The sequence below is a fragment of the Carassius auratus genome, chromosome 39 (genome assembly GCF_003368295.1).
Source record: "Carassius auratus strain Wakin chromosome 39, ASM336829v1, whole genome shotgun sequence".
NCBI lineage: Eukaryota > Metazoa > Chordata > Actinopteri > Cypriniformes > Cyprinidae > Carassius > Carassius auratus.
Genome location: NC_039281.1, coordinates 1,606,070 through 1,618,357, shown reverse-complemented (window position 1 = coordinate 1,618,357; position 12,288 = coordinate 1,606,070).

Sequence of the window (12,288 nt, the reverse complement as noted above, 5' to 3'; positions counted from 1 at the left end):
ATGTTGTTCAGCTGATTAAATGACATTTGTGTTTATTTCTGGACTAGAATAGTCCATGCACATCTGTTTTTTAAATGTGTCGTGTTTGGATTGTAGCTAATGGATTGAAATGCACGTTAGCATCATGAGTAAAGGGTATTGTTTGGAATACATCTGCAATTTATGATTACATCATTTAGATATATAATGTTTTCTTTACACTCATAGCCATTATCTTGCTGGACCCCCTTTATAAGTAATTGTTATTTTGGTGATGCATACGTTATACATATTTCTTTATGTGAAAAAAACACACTAAGTAAAGTAATAAATAAGTAAAAAAAAAAAAAAAAAAACTACAACAATAACAAAAATGCACATTCGTTTGCAGTAGGAGTTTCAGTGAGAGATTCAAAGAGTTTCTGCACACTGAAATCAGCTCGAAGAGAAAGATCTAAAATCTTGCTATATCATTTTCTAAAACCTTGGCCCAGGGGGAAAGCTCCCATTGTGCAAAAACTTTGATTCAAGCTGAGCTTCTGCCTGCACAGAGAATCATAATTCACACATGTCATTGGGAAAATCAGTGCAGCCCCCAAATGTCATCTCATTTAGAGATATTATGATTTTCTAGTACTGCATGAAGTAGTATGTGACATACAGATCTGATCAGATTTTAGAAAGGTCACCTGTCCATTTCAGGTAGCAAAGAAATGGAGTTGACATCCCTCCACTTCCTTCTGCTCTTAGTAAACCTAAACTGCAGGGTGTTTATTAGCATACTAGACTCCAGGTATTGATGGCTTTATTAACTATTTTCACATCCTACTTTTATTTTGGAGTTGTGTTTGGTTGGTGCATTTGTTAGATTTCTTGTGGGGAGAATAATTTATTGAAGGTAGCAGTATGGCAGTTCTTCAGCAGTGATGTTAGCCTTCAGACAGTCTTAACCCAAGGCACTGTCTGTGAGACCAGACCTTTATACCTGGTAACAAAGTGCTACAAAGAATACAATAACACCGGATGGAGAGTGTGACGATGTAATGATAGTGTAACCTTATGATGACCTGATAGGACCTCTCCAATGGAGATCTCATGATGCATTGACCTAATGCTGACCTAATGGGCTAATTACATGAGCCATTTGGGCCGCACTTTGGAAACAGTTTCAGATGATTGCATCTGAGGCACAGTCACAATGTAAATACATCTTATGCAAAAGATACATACAATCTTTCACCGGGCATGATGAATGCCATGAGACACATGCAGGTTAAATATGTCCACAATCGTTTTCAAAAGTATTTAACATGCATGTGGACGCCAAATGAAAGGCATCATGTGAAATCCTGCAATTTGAGTCTTTTAAAAGCGAAAATGTGGATTAGCTTTGTGATTATGAGGAGGAAAACTGACTCTGATTAATCTTCAGAAGTCCCACAAGCTCGAAGGTGACCAGAGGGCTGTCATTTTAGGATAAAATTAGTGCATGTTCCCTGTGTATAATGCTAGTCTCTCAGCTGGCAACTGCTTTGTTGATGTCCAGCAGGTTTAAATAACCAATTCAAACTAATTTCCCTTTTTGCTCTCTTTCTTTTTCTTGTGTTCCTTCTCTTCCCTTCTTCCCTGTGGTTTGATAATTGTTAAGCCCACAGCATTTAAAATTCTTGTGCTAAGTCGGCCGATTTTATTGTTGCTCGGGCTGGTAAATGCTCTGATCTGTTGTGGCTCAGACGTGACAGTGTCTTTCATGTGTAACATGCTCTGTGAGAAAAATTCATGAAGTTCTTGCCAGCGCTCTGATACGAATGCAATCTAATTACCTTGACTATGTATTGGATTTTAGCTGAGCAAAATGTGTGACTTTGACTCTACTATCTCATCTACATTCAAATTAAGCAATAAGCCTGAGAGGAGATCTTATAGTGATTTTATAATGGGTACATTTATTGAGCAAATGTATTAACTACAATCTTTCTGGTAAAAATTGAGTCTTTTTATAATCTTAGACTTCTGCATGGTTGGCATGTTGCATTGACAAATCAGCAGCGAATAAGGGCTATTATTTTACATAATGTGAGGTTAAATGGCATTAATCGTGACACAATCACTGTAACACATCGTCTTGAGTGGCTTACTATAATAAAGCAGCAACAGCAATATAATAATTTCAAATTGTTATTATTACTATTATTATTATTATTATAAATCCAATATCTTTTGAATTTCAGTGGTTTAATTAATTATTTCCTCAATTTTTAAAGACACAATGCCTATTTATTGATTCATTATGATAAACTAATTTAAAATGATTATTGATGTTGTTAATTATCATAAACGGCGTAAACTATTTTCTAGATGTCTTTTAAATTTAATTGGTTTTTATGAATTTTCTCCTCATTTTTTAAAAGATATTAAGCATGTTTATTTTGCTATCCTACCAGTGCATGATTACGTGCTTAATTATTGGTAAATTATTAATAGTTATAAGGTTAATTTTACTACTTAAATTTTTTTTTAATTTTTTGTAAATTTCACTTGCTCTACACATATATTTTGTATAAGTAAAGTGAATATTATGATCTGAATCAACATTCATTCGCCATGTAATATGTAAAGGATAATATACCTTTATACTAAATCTTGACAGGTTGATCAAGAAGGAAAAGTTTATTTTGTGATGAAATTCACTCATAAAATATTGATTTAAGCCCTACATCGAGTCCTGATCAACCTGTCAGTGTATATTTTGTAATAATGACAGCCTGCAATAACTAATTACATAAGTAAATATTTGAACATGAAATATTGATTTGAATTATTTTATTCCCATAAATGTACAGACTGTGGAGAGAAAGAACACAGTTAGCACACATACTGTAGGAAACAATGGTTTCCTAGATGAACTGTCCGTCCTATTTTGTTGCTGAGAGCAGTGGTCATTATTGTGAAATATCTGACCACTGAATACAACAACTGACGAATCAGAATCTAGTATTCCTGAAATCCATGTGATAACATTCATTAGTCTGTCAGCTGTTCGGAAATCAATGTAGCAAGTTGGATATTAATATAATGTACAGTCATGGGTGTGTGTTTATCAGCATGGCACTATGGTTTTGTAAGTGCCTCCATCCAATCTGAAAAGAGACTCACTAGAGGCTACTATTTAATATGATTAGGTTTTCACAGACATCTTTATATGTATATAGAAATATGCCTTGATCCCAGAGTCGTGGATGGTCTTTCCATCAGAGCCCATCTGGATTCTGGTGGGATGACAGAGAGGAAAGGGCAGCTTCACTAAGCTGATTCATTCTACAATAAGAGGTATAGCTACTTTGTATCCTGTGACCTTTCCAGCTGTCTCACTCTACTCTCATACCCCCAGAGTCTGTCAGTTTTACTGATCAGCTACATTATGCCAAAGCGTTCTGGTCAGGTTCCACAGCCAGCGGATATCAACAATGAGTGGGCTTTTGGGCTTCTCTCTCTTCTCTGATTGTATCATGTCTGATAGGGTGGAACACAAGATTTATAGTCTATCTATTGCATTTTAGTTTGTTTTATTGGTATGCTCATCAAAGTTCCTTGAACTCTCACATGTCTGAAGAGCACAGACACTAATTTCAGTCTGTCTCCGACTTGTGAAACGGGATCCAATAAGTTGAGCATTTTCGCTTTAGAGAATTGCATTGCTTTCGGTGAGCTGCACACTCACAAATGTTGGATTTCCTCATCATTATCCAATGAGAATCACCAAGCAAACAGCTCTCTGAAACAGGAAACAACACTCAGACAGAGGCGCATGGGCGTAATCAAACTGTGGGGTGTTTGTCTGACCCCGACAGTGTGCTGATGCTCCCAAAATATTACTTGGATGGCTCAATTTTTGATACCATTTGTGGGGTGTGTGTTCACGGTGTGTTTGTGTGTTCACTGCTGTGTGTGTGCACTTCGGATGGGTTAAATGCAGGGCACAAATTCTGAGTATGGGTCACCATACTTGACTGTATTCCACGTCACATTTATATTTTACATTTATAAAGATATATACAAAGTATATATATATATATATATATATATATATATATATATATATATATATATATATATATATATATATATATATATCATACTTTGTGATTAGCATACTCCAGAGTAAACATTTAATAATTTAGTGTATATTAAGTACTATACTTTGCACAGCATGCAAATAATGTACATGGATTGTGATACTCGATTTGTCATAATGAGCAGTATATGCAACAAACACACAGAATAATATATCCCACAGTGCAATGTGCCTGATGGAACCTGACCTTCCATCTCTAGTCTGACAAATAGACCAGAAGTAAGAGTCAATTTAAATAAAGGTTAGAATGCAAAGTAACTTCCACAATGAATAATTTTCAAGATGATGAATTAAGTTAAATATACAACAGAAGTTAATGTGACAAAAATGTAGTACACTAGCATTTGAAACATTTATAGTTATGTCGTTTCATATACTACTTAAACAGTAGCAAGTATACAGTATATACACAGTAAGTAGTATTTTTATGTAGTAAGCTAATATTCCATTTTGAATGTGTTAAAAATAGCATATGATCATAATACTTTTACTATTTATTACAATATATAGTATACAGTATGTATGTTATAGAAATAATGGATTTTCACACAAAATTAAATTTAAAAAAGTGCAAAAGAACCATATCTTTTTTTTAAAGATGAGATCTGAAAACCACAGTGGAATGCTGTGCTATTGATTGAAATCTCTACTGCATAGCAGCTGTCATTTTACTTAAATAGTAGCAAGCATACAGTGTGTTTTTAACAGTATTTAGTTTTCATCATAGTGCTCCATTACTAACACAGCCTAAATTACACCTTTTTTCAATTACCCAGTGCAAAGCAATAGGCTTATCTTTGGAAGAATATCTGCACAAGACAGCTACCGAAATGTCTGAAATGCATTTTTAGAGAACAATTGTTTCTCTCTTGTTGACATGAACATTGTTTGTCAAGATGTCTCCTTAAATATTCCTTTTCGCGATACCATTCTGAACCTCTTGTGAGTCTGAAGTATTGGCTAAGAATAAAAAGGGTAAGTGCACATGTGCGTGTGGGAGAGAGTTAATGCGATATGTGCGGTACATCCTTCCATGCAGGTGGCCTTTAAAAACAGCCTGAGTGAAGTGGCGTCTGGAGTTTCTCCCACTGAAGTCAGCCTTCAGAGCAGAACAGTGTGAAAAATCCAAACCCATCAGCCCAGATGGAGACTGTGAAAGTTGGGTTCTGTAGGCTGGAAATGTGGGAAACCACCTGCAGAAAGTCAATTAACACAGGCCTGACATCCAGAATCACAACACAGACCCACAAACAGCGTATTCAAATTCAGCAGACATGGATACCTCCCGATAAAGCCACGCACATTAAAAAACCGCACAACAATTTACCACCCAATACAGAGCGTGAAAGTGAATCCATCAACAATATCCATTTGTGGCACACTTTCACTGATCACACAGTTTTAAAGTCAATGTTAGTTAGTCTCCTTAGGTTATCTGACTGGACATTTTATAGATAATGCATATCATAAAGGACACAGTAGTTTTCAGGCATACATACAGAACACTGAATCTTTTTGGCTTTCCAGTATGAATATTAGCTATTTCAAGCTACATTTTTCTTGCTGCTTTTTGATTAATAAATCACCCTCTCTGAACAGAATTAATTTGGTTCAGGTTTATAAAAAAGAAAAGCTAGATTCTTATTTAAAGAATAGTTCACTCAAAAATTAAACATCATCATCATACTCAAATGCTGTTTAAAATCCATATTACCTGTTTATCAATGAGAGCATTAATTACATTTAAACATTTATTATTGCATAATGTGAAATGTTGTTCAAAATTTGGGATAGTAAGGTATAATTTTATATTATTATTATTTTCTTTTTAAGAAATTAAAACTTTTATTCAGCATGGATGTAATACATTGATTAAAAGTGGCTACATTAATACTGTTTTAGAAGATTTCTATTTCAGTTAAATGCTGTTCTTTCGAACTTTCTAACAGCAAACTAAAATTCAGCTTTGCATCACGGAAATAAATGACATTTTAATTTAAATTCTAATAATATTTTCACAAAATAACTGTTTTTACTGTTTTTGATCAAACAAAAGCAGCCTTGGTGAGCATAACTGATTTCTACCTAAGACAAAATAAATAAATAAATAATAAAAACAATGCAGCTTGTTTGCTACATTTGCAGTCTGTTGATGCCTTATGATAGCTTTGTGTTTGGGACAGGCTGAAACTTGTGGAAGCTTCTTTTGTGTTCCATAGAAATAGTCAGTCATAAAGGTTTGGAATGCCATGACAATGAGAAACTGACATCATTTTCATTTTTGGGTGAACTTTTTCTTAAAAGCATAGCTGAAGCACCAAGGGTTATGGATCCAACAAATAGTTGCTTGTACAAGGTTCTGTTAACCCTCCTGCTGCATTGCACCTATTATGTCCTTTTAACACATTTCCTGTTTCTTTCAGAGAGCTCTAGAAAGCACTCAGAAGTCATTGTGTCACCAGGAGGCCCTTTGTGGCTCCACAGGAAATGAGTTATAATGTTAACTGTTCTCTGCCAGTGGAGAGCCCATCGTAGACGGCTCTCGCTGGGCTGGTGAATAAACTGCTGGGGCTTTAATTGATTCCCCTGACTGTAAATAACAACAGAATGTTTTCAATGGAGACCCATTTTGGCCGAAGAAAGGGAGGCTGGGATGGTCAGAGGAAGAATTTCTGGGTGGCAATTATGTTAATTTGGTCTCCAAACTGCAGGATTTGTCTCTTTTCTTCCTCTGAGTCCAGCTCCAAACTGAGATTTAGGCAGATTGTTGCCTAGCACAATGCTTAATTGAAATGCTTTTCTGTGAGTGAGTTTGGAGAGTGATCACAGGGTCTCTGAATCATTCTCCTTACAATTCTGAGCAATTTATTGTTTAGACTTACATGCTGTGCTACGAGAAATGCCAAAACAAACCATATTGTCCATTTATTGCATCAGAAACATCAGGTACACTGTAATATATTTAATGTCACATTATAACAATTATTTAATGAGTCTCATTTTTGATTATAATATGACATGACTAATACAATATGATATGACATAATATAACATTTATTTGATAAAAATAACTACAGTGAAAACAGTTGTAAATATGTTGTAAATAATAATACTGTGAAATATAAATACATAAATATTTTTGCTGTATCCTTTGCTGTAAAGCTGAATTTTCAGAAGCCATTATTTCTGTTTTACAAGATCGTTCAGAAATCATTCTAATATGCTTTTTTTTTTTTTCAAAAACATTTAAAAATCTGAATTATTCCAAACTTTTGATCACCATATACGATAATAAACACATAATGTTATACTATACATATTGCTAATATTTTAACATTTATTTAACATTTAACATTTATATTATATTATATTATATTATATTATATTATATTATATTAGATTATATGTATTTATTTGACAATATATTTTATATTTTATATATATTTTTAAATTTCAGATAGGGACAATATGAAGCTGTCTCAAAATTAAGGCAGTTGTATTACAGTACTGTTTAGATGAATCTAATTTATTATCAAAGATTCATATCTGAATAGTAATCACAGTTGTATTTTCCAAATTCTTTGGGTGCAGCTTTCTCACATTTGCTTAGATAATGCATCATATGTTAAGGCTGAAATGGTAAAGAAGTCTTTTTACAAACACCCTTTGACAAGTTCCGTTCTCCCATGAGCAACACCATTTATCTTGGGATGTCTGGTAAGCAGTTTTGCCATGTGTTCATGTGGCCCATCCAAGCTGCAGTGTGAAAAACGACCGTGGCATTTGCCCCTGACTGAGCCCCTGTAAAAATGAACACAACATTCATTAATTATTTATCATCTGTGAAATTATCTGTTTCACAATGGCAGGCAGGTGTTCCTGTCAAGACAGGACACATCCAGGGTCTTCACCAAAAGCGCATTCATGCGCAAGATTACACTCATTACTTAATATGTAGTACATAGGGTGAGTCTTACAGAGTAACTTGGGTCATCTTAAGTTAGCTGTCCAGTATGATACATCTCATACGTTTCAGACGTTTGCTGCACTTTTAGGTCATTTGAGAAAAAATAAATACAAAAAGCAAAACTAAATTTTGTATGCCATGTTTAGGTTGAATGTTTTTCTAAATGGATACCATTTCACAAGGTCAAGTTTACCAAGTGTAGCTTGCATTTAAGTCTACAGTCTTTTTTAAGATTAATTTAACCTCACCGAAAAGCCAAACACCTCTTATGTATTAATCAACTGAGGTCCTTGCTATTCATTAAAGTACCCTTGTAGAGTACATGTTGATGGAAACCCATTTTAGGGTCAGTAATGCATAGTGTTAGAACAGAGGGAGTGAGAAAAATAAAAGAGAAAGTGTAAAACAGAGAGGTGATCTGAACCCAAAGAGGATGAATCTGAGCCCCTGAGGAGTAAACATCCCGTAAAAGCAGTACAGCCTAGATCTGATGTTATGGGAAGTGGAGTGGTGCATGTTCTTTCTTAACAGGGCCAAGGTACAATGCCAGGGGATGTGAACTTGTAATTCCTTTTTCCCTGTTGCTTGAGTCAACACTGCATGTACAGACACATTCTCAAAGTTACAGCAGACTGGAAAGATAGGTCACTACATTCAGAGTAGCTTTGCACAAGAATATTTGTATAATTCCTGCAGCAATGTTTTCAACTACAGACGTTTATCTGTGAGTCATGCAAATTTTGCCCAGAAGTACTTGTTAACTTGTATATAAGCTGTTAGAGGTGAAGTGTGTAATTGTTTTTTTCAGTGTTAAAATACTATCTTTTAGCCAACGTTAATATGCAGAGAACTGTAGGTGAACCGTTTGTAGGCTGATTCCCCTGCAAGCACTTAGTTTTTATCTGTTAAAAACACTAAACATTTATGTTTGTTTTTATTTTTAAGTGTCTTTTTCTATTGACGATCATTGAAATGTTGCATGCTATTGGAATTTGGAGCTGGGAATGGTGACACATCCAAGTTAAACTCATTTGTTTAGACCAGTTTATTCCTCTTAATCTCAGCCTGTAAGTACAATTAATAATTGTTGCTCTAATGTTCTGTTGGGTGCACAAAATATGTAGTTTTATGCAGTTACAGGTACAAGGGCACAATCACATTGTGGAAGGATGTCCCCCTTGGTTGAAATTGTGGTCCGTGGGCACCTAGATCAGACCATAAGTGGAATTAAGCAGTGACGTTCAAAGGGGCACGCTTGTTTTGTATGCTGTGTTGTGTATATGTACAGCTCTCTGGCTAACTCATGTTTTAGTTCTGCTAATCAGCTACATACTGCAGTTATTTATCAGTACTCCACGTCTGTGTTTGGCTAACACATACACCATTATTGTCTGGGTCTTTACTACTTTCCAGTGTTATGAGATCTTCAGTTTCAGTGGGCAGAGTGTACATAAATATTCATGAGTTTCCCACACGTTGTTGTTCTGTAGCTTATTAATTATCATTTGAGTGCAAGAACTGAAATAAACATGTATCTGTAGACTAATCATTTTTCATCTATCCCAGTGTGATTGTTCTTGAACTATTAAGATTAAATGAATTAAATGAACAGGAACCTTAGACCACACACATGAAAGTGTTCCTTTAATATATGAGTAAAATATTTGGATTAATCAAAACTGTGTGGACAAACACTGTACATAAAAAAACCACATACTTCATAGCTTTTTATGGAATAGAATAAGCAACTAATAAGATATAAAAAATGCTCCTGATTTTATTTACAAATGTTTATAGGTGTGCTTGTTTTGATAATGATTACTCTTGTAATGATGGAGGCATTGTGACAATAGAGTTGAGGATCCAAATGCAGGCTTTATTAGTAAACGTGGTCAGACAGGCAGGGTTTAGGACCAGCAAACAGTAATATCCCAACCAAAGACAAAGAGGAATCCGTAAACAGGCAATGGTCAGGGCAGGCCACAAAACAGTCATAAAAACTAGATTGACAGTCCAAGATCCAAAATACACAAAGGCAAGGCAAGGCCACAGGCAGGAACACAGAGACTATAGGAATCATTACATGCTAAACAATCACCTGCGAAGTGTTTGAGTGTGTGGGAATCTTTTAAAGTCCTTCTAATGCAGCGGTTCTCAATTCCAATCCTCGCACCCCACTGCTCTGCATATTTTGCACGTCTCTCTTTGTTAACAAACCTGATTCAGATAATCAGCTCACTAAAAGTGAGCTCCGTGCATGAACTGTGTTCCCATTGTTCATTGCTCCCTACTCCCTGAGCATGTGAAAACTGTTAAAGTTTACCTCACTTCGAACATTCATTCACTGATTTGTGATGCGCAGCGTCTTTACACACAGATAACTGTGACATGGTTTTTCTCTATTCATATAGAAGCGTTCACTTTGATAGCCGTGATTACACAGTGATAGCGAGCTGATTTGCGCTGATTTGCACTCAAACAGATGGTAATCATGCAGATACATTCACATTCAATATAAAACACACTCTCACATATATAAAAACTGTTGAAAAATAAAAAAGAAAAAGGCGATCGTTATAAGTTTCGCCTCCATCAGCTGACAGGTGCATCAGAGTGCGTCACGAGTCATCAGGAGAGAGTGCCAGAATTCATATATACTTTCGCCTATATTTCATTCACTTTTTTTTTTTTTTTTTTTTGTGGATCGTCTCATTCTGTTTGTGACACTGTACCCTGCAAAACCATGCCGTTTTTTACTACCAAGATGCAGTTTCTGAGCATGAGTTATTTCATAATAGACACAAACAGTTCTGTCTCTGAAGAACTGAAACGTAAACAAAGGAATTATGAAAACAGACCAAAGCAAACCCCTTTACACACTCAACACAAGTAACTTACCTCCAGATTCTAGCTTAACTGCTGCATTTAATATAAAGTTTAACCTCATTGAGGAACTAACTGTATATCTATGCAATTTCACGTATTGCCGTAAACTTGGGATTTCATATTTTCATTCTCTTAAACTCATTAAACTTAAAGGGGGGGGGGGGGGGGGGGTGTGAAATGCTATTTCATGCATACTGAGTTTTTTTACACTGTTAAAGAGTTGGATTCCCATGCTAAACATGGACAAAGTTTCAAAAATTAAGTTGTACGTTTGAAGGAGTATTTTTGTTCCAAAAATACCTCTTCCGGTTTGTTAGATGGAGCGGAATTTCCTTATATGGGTCCTAAGGGCACTTCTCCCGGTAGAGCGCGTGCTCCCGTACAGCAGAGCACTGAGAGCAGAGACATTCACTGATCAGAGCAAGAGACCGAATTGTCACAAAAGAAGTGTGTTTTTGGTTGCCAGGGCAAGACAACCCTGCACAGATTACCAAAAAAAAAAAAAAAAAAAAACAGCATTAAGGGACCAGTGGATGGAGTTTATTTTTACAGAGCATCAATGGAGTTGTGCAAGTGTTTTTGTTTGTTCCCTGCATTTCGAAGATGCTTGTTTTACAAACAAGGCCCAGTTTGACGCCGGATTTGCACATCGTTTATTTCTTAAGGATAATGCAATCCCAACGAAAAAGGGTCACGATCGTGTGTTGGAACCGCAGGCGGTGAGTAAAACTGCTTCAAATATCTCTGTGTTGTTAACTTAGCTATCGGCGAGTAAGCACATCAAGCAAACAACATGCGATGTTGTCATCAAACTGCACTTTACCCATGTACCGCGTAAAAAAAAATAAAAAATAAAAGACGACATAAAGTGGAACTTAGTCATTTTCCAAAACCGCTAAGCAACTATATACAGTTTCAATACATACCACATAGAGACGTCGTTGCTGATGCTGCTCTTGTTAAATTTCAGCCTCTGGATCTGATTCTGGATCATAAATATACGCTGAATCTGACTGTTAGCCATGGTTTGTTTTGGATGATGTTTTTTTCATCACGGTAATTTCACGGTTTCCAAACAGTTTCCAAACTATCTCAACGCAAAAGCCTACTGGCGCTCGTGATTCTTTAGCTCCGCCCACACGTCACGCCTCCAGGAGCTCGTGTTTTTCCGGGAAAAATCGGTACAGACTATCTTTCTCTTATAAATATAATAAAACTAAGGACTTTTTGGAGTTATGAAGGATGCAGTACTACTCTATAGGTACTCAAGATTAAAGGGGGGGTGAAATGCTATTTCATGCATACTGAGTTTTTTACACTG